This window comes from Uloborus diversus, chromosome 1 (genome assembly GCF_026930045.1).
Source record: "Uloborus diversus isolate 005 chromosome 1, Udiv.v.3.1, whole genome shotgun sequence".
Lineage (NCBI taxonomy): Eukaryota > Metazoa > Arthropoda > Arachnida > Araneae > Uloboridae > Uloborus > Uloborus diversus.
The window spans coordinates 201003440-201013147 of NC_072731.1; positions in this window are offsets into that span (position 1 = coordinate 201003440).

Genomic DNA, 9708 nt, shown 5'->3' on the forward strand with positions numbered 1-9708 from the left:
TTAAATAGGCGCCATAGCATTTAGTTAGTTCAATTTAGACGTTAAAACTTTTGAAAATAGTGTAGATATCAAACTGACTAATACGACTTTTTAAAAATCCTGTAACAACGCTCAAAGAACAATAAATAAAGCTTTAGCATGCAAGGTAGCGTCGAGTCTTCAATATTGAAAGGTTTTACCATTGTTATATTTAAAGGGAAAAAAAACTATATAAAACAAAATAAACATGCAACAAATTGCTGACATGTGTTTCGAGTTTACAGTGCAAAAGAAGCAAATTTATTAATGTAAAGACATGCCACAAAAGCGACGACTGGAACAATAAACTGTTTAAATGGTAAAATTGGAAGATTAACCAAACAACCAATTGTTCCGCCTCGTTACGTTTGTAGAATGTCTTAACATCCATACGTTCACGTCGTTTTGCATAGAAAAATGGGTTATTTCCTTGTAATCTCGATACACCTGTCAGTAAGTTTTTGGTAATTCGTGTATTTTAGTGTTGTTTATATTTTTAGTTTGACTACAAATATATTTATTTATTTATTATATTATTTATGCATTCATAATAAACCATTTTATGTCAAAGTATTTTCCCCACACATTAAAATACATATATATGTATTTTTTATGAATAGCAATGCTATAAGTTAAACTAAATATAAACTTTGACCTCTACTGAGGGACAAACAAATCAGATTTAGGAAAAAAAAACTTCACTTTTTCTTACTATAGTACTACAAACACAACCTGAAATTTTCACGAAAATTGAAGACACCAACTATCAAAAGTGTCCAACTTTTAAAAAAAAATGACTCTTAAATACACATTTTTTTTTAAATTAAAAGCAATGCCATTAGTTAGACTGTATATTTTACTATGATTATCACTTTTCTTCCATCTATCTATTTGTTCATTACTTTGGTTTGCACTTCACTTCAATTACTTACGTCCTGAAAGGGACAGCTTTATCTCTATGAGTACATGGAATGATAAAAGATTTTAAAAACTTAAAATGTGTCGGGTTTTTATTGATCGATTTATTTATTTACTTCTCTGCAATTTGACGTATAATAACGTTCAACGTTGTTTTTTTAATTTATTTTTTGTCTCACAAAACTAATTATTTTACTTTTTAAACTGACATTTCGTTTTTAATTTGTGAAACCGAATCGTCAGTGAAAACGGGGTCTTTTCCAAAATTTTAAAAGTATTTCTTTTCTGAAAGAGAATGTTTAAAAACAAAGGATCTGATCTTTTTTTGAATAATTTATTTAAGTTTAATATTTAAAGAAAATATCTTAAATCGGTGCGCTTTCATTGTTTACAAATCTTGCAAATGACATCACAAATGATGAAATGCCATTTAGTGTTGCCATTCACAGAATTAAATATGTAATTCGCATCTTTACTCTCACGTGTATTGGCAACGATATGGTTGATAGCAAGTTGATTATCATAACGTGGCAGAAAGATGCGCCAAAATGTATCATTTGTGACGTCATCAAGACCACGTCTTGTTTGAAAAATCGGACATTTAAAAAAAAAAAAAAATTAAAAAATGACTGTTGGGAAAATAAAAATATTTTCTGGATCTATTTTATTTTCTTTTTGCTCATTCTACCAATTTCAGTGACTAAAAGTAGTACTTTTGACTGAAGGAAACTACCCCATTCTCAGCTCTCCCTACTGTTTAGTCGTAATTCTTGGACTTACTAAACAAAACAATAAGAGTTTCAGATGCTACATAGATGACAAAACATCGATTTTTGAACACATCGATGCTTAAAATCAAAACATTGATGGTACCGATACATCGACAAAAGCAACGATGTTCTGAACCATCGAGTTAAATATTCATTCATAGTGATTACTTACATACCAATTTATGATAAAGATTTTTTAACTGTCAAAAAAAAAAGTCCTTATTTTCAAATTAAGTACTATTGCAAAGGAGTACGTAACAAAACAAATAACACGAGGAAAAAATCATGAACCATAAGAAAAGATAGGTACTATAGACTCAATTCCAACTGAATTGCAAGGAAGAATTGTATACAAATTATATTCAAACATTATAAAATAGTGCAACACTATGGAATATGTTCAACTTCCAGTATGGTACTAGTACTACATTTTTAAGGCAAAATTATAATTTAATTGTTTAAATAAACGACATTTGGAAGGGGGATTATCGGTGGGGGGAAACTAAAATAATGATTATATGCACATTAGAGGAACTAGATACCTAGTAATTTGTATATTATAGGGAAACAGGGCTTAATTTTTAGCAAAAGAAGTCTGGGCACCCAGTCTCCTGAACTCTTTTTCATGTATGAATAGTCTGAACTATGTCGAATGTGTAAAAACTCACATGAGATTGAAAAGTGCAAGGGCTGAGCTCCTATATTAGCAACATTCAACTTTGAGGAAAACCACGATAACGCTTAAAATTATAATAAACAAGTGTCTTGGGGGGGGGGGGGGGGGAGAGAATAGAAAGCTCTTTCCAAATGGGATGGATGCCGAGCTCACAAAGTAACGACATAGCTTTTATCGTATAAATGTATTTTCATAAACACAACTAAGCTGGGGTGTTTCTCAAAGACGGAAAAATACTCCTTGACGCAGTGGCGGACTGGCCCTAAATGTTTTATGTGGAAAAATATTTTTGCCGGCCCTACCCAAAAAATTTTGTTTGTATTTTTTTGAACCCGAAAAGTTTATAGTGTTTTTTTTTTTCATTGAAAAGAAAATCCCCCCCCCCCCCCCCCCCCGGTTTTGTAGTTTGAACAACTTTTCTCTGGCTGGTAAAAGAGGCCATATTTAGTTTTGTTTTAAGTCATGCTTTACATTTTTGTTCGTTTCTAACGTGTGTTTCCTTGGATATAAAATATTCCCCAATTTTAGGGGGTCTGGGGGTTTCTCCCCCGGAGGAAATTTTGAAAAAAGGTGTAAAAATCTGCATTTTGAAGCCTTATAAGGGGTAATTGGAACGAAAAAATATCAGGAAAAAAAGAAAAGAACAAAACTTTTTTTTAAGTTTCTTTCACAAATTAAGATAATAAAACTTGCTTTTTGTTCGACAAATCGTGAGGGAGGAGAAAAGATAATATTATTGCTCCAACGGGTTACGGTACAATAAGTTTTTGGTCACCTCCCAAATCCACCAGCAAATACAATGAATCAAATACAAACCGAACAGTAGTAAAAAAAGCCTTAAAAGAAATGGTGTACAGATTTCAAAAATGGGGAACTAGAGAGTTACATATTACCCATTTTTACTATTCATAATTCAAACACTTGATGAGAAATAAAATTAAGCACACTTTACTTAGGAGTTTCAAAGACTAATCTAGTTATTTTCAAGGACTATATAGAGTCTATGTGATATAGTTTTAGACCCAGGTCAGAAAACCACGAGATCTAACCATTTTGTTTAATTAAACGGTCTCAAAAGTGATAATTTCAACATAAAACGTCAAGATTCAACAACTCTAACCCTTTCAATTAGAATTTTTACATCACGTATTTATTGAAAATAAAAGTGTCCGCCAAATTGTAACAACACTTCAGTTTACATCGAAATTAACAATGATTTCTTCCCCAAAAGGGGCAAAAGACCCCCTTAGAAACACCCGAATGCAACCAAAAGGGGAGGTGCACAACTAGACCCAAATAGGAATCTGTGTACCAAATTTCAACTTTTTAGGACATACTGTTCTTGAGTTATGCGACATACATACGCACACCCACAAATACACACATACATACATAACGTACATACAGACGTCACGAGAAAACTCGTTGTAATTAACTCGGGAATCGTCAAAAAGGATGTTTCGCGTGTCTATACATTCTTAGGCACTTATCTACGTGTGGTCAAGTCGGAAAAAAAAAGAAAAAAAAAAACTTCTACATTCATTTAGGGGTGAGCAAAATGGAAATTAAGGTCGATTTTTGTGTGAAAATTTTTTCGCGAATGCAATACTTCCTTTTTTGAAAAAGGAAGTAAAAAAATATGTTGCGAGACGATAGGATCCTCCCTCTCCATTCCTGTTGTTTCTTTTTTACCGTTTTCTTTCTTGTCAAGGGAAACGTTTTTGATTGACACCATTATTTTCTTAGCAAGGAGAGTCTCCGCAACGAAGAGAAAGCTTAAACTGCTAGATTGTACAAATGACTATTCATGAAAAGCAGTTGTGGAACTGCCCTAAAACGTATCACCAGGACACACAGATGTGAAAGGCTTTATTGAATCAGAGATTTTTTTTTATTTCTGACGCCAAAAAACGGTTCTAGTTTTATTAAAATAGTAAGCTGCATTTTCTTCTCAAAAATAAAACAAGTGGCAGTGTTTAACTCTTGACCGACCTTATTCTGTCCAGGAAGGACCAGGAACAAAGCCACCCTAAGCATAACCAGGCCCCAGAGTAAATGTCATGCAAATCCCCTCCCACCTCATACACAACCTTTTCTCAAACCGCAGCACAGCGTAGAAAATGAGAGGGGGTCAAAACACTCATTAAAAAAAAAAATCATAAAACTACACTGTTATAACCAGGGGTTCCAGACGAGTGAAAATATTCCCTCTAAGGTGAAAGCATAGTGCCTGAAGGAGCAATGCAGGCCAGAAAATAGAGCAGAGGAGCCAAAACAGCATGCAATCGCAGAAAGACTCATTGCGCATGCGCTTTTTGCCTTAGACATACATTCAACCACCTCAATATGACGGACAAATAATGATTGCGTTTGTGTGTCTTTCACATTGAATGAAGTACACTATTGGATTAAAACACAACTTTTCTAGGATTAATTATCCGAAATTACAAGTAAGTACAGCTTTTGATCACTTTGTAGCTTTTAGGGCTTTCAAACATAGTTAAATGTTTAAAAGTGCATTTATTGCTTTTCAGTAACCGTTAGTCTTCTAGTTCCCGTTTACCGTTACTATCGTGAAATTTCCATCATTCAAAACGCTACTAAAAATATCTGTCATTACTTTCTTGAATACTCGATAAGCAGCTTTTATTAATCACCAAAAGAACCTTAATAAAAATGTTTCTTGTGCTTCGTAATTATAACAGAAAGCTAGCGAGAAAAAAAACTCTCTCTCAGTCTAGCTCTTTTTTTTTTTTTTTTTTTCTCATTCAAGTGTTAGAATCATTTCCTGTTAGCGGTTGATGCTCGATAGCGTTAGAAATTCCTTTTGCTTTTTTATTTAACTGGTTGAAAAACTTTATGTGCATTTTATATTGTTACTCTTGATTAACGTTTATGAAACGATTTTGTTCTTCCGTAATTGTAATATCCCTGAATATTTTTGGCTCATCATGTAAATAATCCATAAGTACAGCTATGCTTCATTTTCGGAATACGTCATGTTTTAGTAAATGTATAATTTCTCACATGTTTTAAATAATTACTCGTTTTTAAATTATAACGTATTTGTGACAGATCTTTGATACCAAGTGGAGGGGTAGATATTTATTGTTTTATTAATTTTTAACATTACTTTTTGTTAAAAAAAACCATCAGAACCCTGAATTTTTCCACATGTTTTTTAACGGCCCCAGAGTTATTATTCATATTATTTATTTTATGAATTTTTAAGAAAACGATAAAGATTTCACCGGTCCGCAAAGTTTTTCATTTGCTTTTACCGCTCCCGTGGGTCAAAAGAGGTTGAGAAACACTGAGTTAGAGCACGATCAGATGAATTAAAGCTATGAGCACTTCTTAACTATGTTGAAAGCTCTGAAATATGATCAAATGCTGTAATTACATGTTTTAATCATTCCCAATACCGAGTTCAATGTGAAAATGTCCAAAACGTAGAATATCATAAATCAAAACAAAACTTAAAAAAAGAAAAAAAAAAATACACAACTGTATTCAAAAACGCACACAATACGGGGGAGGGGGGAGGAGGATCTATAGTAAGGGTGCCATTTCTCTCTCCGAAGGTTCCTTTTTTTTCACTCCGGCTGTCTAGTTTTTAAAAGGTGCCTGTTTTTCACCCTATTTAGTGGTGCGATTTCGGCTCCGTATTGGGTGCCGCTGGTGAACAAGCGTTTCTCCCCTGGAAGGTGCCGAATGCATCCTGTAGTTTTAACAGTGCACTATACGTCATACAAACCCAGACACACACATATAAATATGAATGTCCAGGCGGAATTTGTAAAATGTATACTGCTTGGACCCACAAGAGGCCATGTCAGCCTACAGGAAGTGGTAAATTAGGGACCCAGCACTTGAAAGGGCCTGGATCGGAGTGGGAGTAGCATAAGTTTGATAAGTTTTGTGTGGGAGGGGGCCCGGTGATCAGACTGGCAAGGAGCCTGCCTTGGCTCTCGGCGGCCCTGTGTTTCCGAATAGGCTAATATGGCATCTCGTCAGCCCTGACCCCGGCCCCCATGAAAAGTTTTTTGGTACACCACAATACTTTAAAACCTTTCCCTGAGCTATCGGTATCCCTTTGGGGCCGTAGTCCAAAAATTTCGCTCCTGCTGCTCTGATCTCTTTTCGGCGGCCCTCGGTGGAACCGCCCCTTCTGGTATTTGTTCTAATGTTCATATAGCCAGTCCGCCCCTGCGATCTCACAAAGTCTTTGTTTCCTCCCTTCGTAACAAGATACGGCAATAGTTCGGCAAGAAAAGAGTTATGACTGACTCTAGAAAGATGAGAACGACCTAGGGTTTTAGAATGGCCGGTCCAACTAAAATATTTTTTTTTCGAAAACAAATCGAAGAAAACGGTACGTACACACTAAAAAAAGAAAAAAGAAAACGGCCCAAGTTAGGTACGGCCCATGTGGAATTTTCCACATCTCCCACATGGCCAGTCCGCCCCTGTTTAAATTCTGGGAAGAGAAATGCCCAAAATGAGCCTCTAATAGATCCACCCCTTTCTGTTTCCAGCCATGTTCACTGTGCTAGGAATAATGAAGAACTTCGTGAAAGCTGTGAACAAAGATGGTTTTCCAATACCTTAGAGGGAAATTTCCAAGATTAAGGCAATTAAAAATGAAGCGTTTACAGCACCAAACCAAAAGCAACCTCTTTTCGGGAAAATAAAAATTATTAAATGAAACAGAGACCTATTTAGCATTTATTTCACATGATGTTTTTCTTTTTAATCTTACCTTCAAATCAATGGGTGGTTGTTGTGTATCTTGGAAGCAAGACCTAATAAAAAAATCCACTACCATATTCGTTTTTCTCGACCCAAAATTAGTAGGAATTGAGTATCTAAATCCAGAATGCAGGCAAAAAGTTATTTTTTGTTGCCTAGTGAATTGACCAATTTGCTTATCAGCGCACTCCTAATATCAGGATTGTCGACTTAATATGTACTAGTTCATTTATTTTGAGGCTTTCTGGGAATAGCAAAAACATGTATCAGGGTTCGTACGGATCATGGAAATCCTGGAAAAAATATAACAGAATTTCAGACCTGGAAAAGTCATGGAAAATTGACATTTTCATTGAAAGTCATGGAAATTTATTTCAAGTCATGGAAAAATTTCTTGGACGAAGAGAAAGGAACAGTAGCTAAAGGAGCATTAGAAATCTTGAGTGATTTAACAGTATTGCACATAAAAGCTATTAAAAGTGGAAAATTGAACGATCCAAAAATCAAATCTGAATTTTGAAATCTCATTGCATCCACTTCTGTCACAGCCGCTTGCCATTTTTTGCGATGTGATTTTACTGCCTGGACATCACTTATTTTGAATTTTCTGTTATTTTCAACACTTCTTATGTTTCAAATTCTGTAGTAGCAAAATTTCACGTTCTTAGTTTTGCCACGCCCACTCAAAAAAAAAAGCAATTCAATTGCATGCGAATTCGATTCCATCACTCGTAAGGACTTTATTAATAAATTTATCTGAGTTTATCTTAATTTGTTGAATGTTTTAGAAAATAAAGATCCTAAGTCAGGCGATAGAATACAGAAAGGAGGAATTCTAATGCTCTAAAACAGTAGTGCCCAACATATGGCACGCAAAATTAATCCATGCGACCAACTGCTACATTCAATGTCGGGAATTAAACGTGTTCTAGAAATTCTGAACCTATTAATTTATATGCATTTGAAAATATGCAAATTTGTAAACAAAACAAATATACTTTTGAATCAGAAGATTGATTCATTACTGAATGGTTTTTTCAAAAAAGATCTGGTTTAGAAACATAAAGAACTAAACTATGTGGCTTTACTTCAAAGAACCAAAATACTGTCAAGTTACGTGGATGATTAAAGACACTGTTGACACTAGAAGGTAACTTTTGAAGCAAATTTATTGAAACTTAGTGATGACACATTCAACCTTTGTCCCATTCAATATCATTCTGCCTGTTTTTAAAAAAAAATCAGACATTTAAGCATCATCATATTCGCTTCACTGAATTTTTACTTTACTTAAATTTATATGATGAAGACGAATAAGAATAGTTTAGTTTTTTAAGTGTGCACTTATATTTTTTCCATTACGAGTAAGTGCTTCAATGAGGCTGTGGCATTCATATAGACGTTTTGCTTAATGCTCATTTCCAAATATTACCAAGTTTGAGATTTAATAGTGCTATTCTCTTCGTGTAACGAGGTCATGAAAATTTTCATTGAAGTCATGAAAAAGTCATGGAATTTTTTCATCCAAATAGAGTATGAACCCTGATTGTATTATCAAATATGGACCCAGTAAACTGTAATTTAATTTTAAATGAAAAAGAAAAAAAAAACACTTTCTATTTTATTTTGTGCCACAAAAAATTCTGGAACTCCACTGTTTGGGAGGAGAAAACGTTGCTCTGTCAATTTAAAGAGAGAGAAAATGCATCGCAAATCATGTTACTCAATTCTCAGAAATAAATTCTTTTGCTTAGAAAAAGAGGGGCCTTTGTATAGGGTTTTAAATCCCGAATCTCGCGGGATTATGCAAAATTAAATATTTAGCGAGATTAATCCTGCGGGATTAAGAGCAAAATCCTGCAAGATTTCTAAACTAGTATGTTGCGGCCATCACGAAACTTTCTTATACATACAGTGAAGCACCGTTTATACTTGCATGTCCTCTTTTATGCGTTTTTATCAATTATACGTTTTTAAACTTGGTCCCTGCAAAGTCTAATGCACATTAAACTACACATATTTTACGTTTTTTTGTTTGTACGCTTTTTTCATATAGTCCCATCAAAAACGTATAAACGGTGCTTCACTGTACTTCTTATGAATTTTGATCTCTCCCCGTGCTCGACGAGGAAGTAATATTCCCAGCAAAAATAAAATTACGCACACAAAAACTTGTCGACCGTCCCAATTTCCGAATCATCGCAAAAGCAAAGCAAAGACCGAAATATGGAAGTTATTTTCAAAGCCTTGCTTGGATTAAGTACGAATATTTTATTTGCTAGCAGACATAAGATAGTAACAATTAAAAATTTTAAATTACTGAGATATTATTTCCGATCATTTCCCAATAATTGAAATCACTACAAATATGCAGCCGACATAGTCTATTACGATTTATCTTTCTTAATTGTTGCATTAATGTGGCTATTTTTATTTCGCAAATAAATTTTAAAAAATCAGACCCCCTTGGAGCGATTGGTGCCAAAATTGAACCAACGCCTGTTTTCATATAGGTTCACATTTATTCTAAATTTTCACCCAGAATGCAGCATTACTTAATGAGATGTGGAGCTC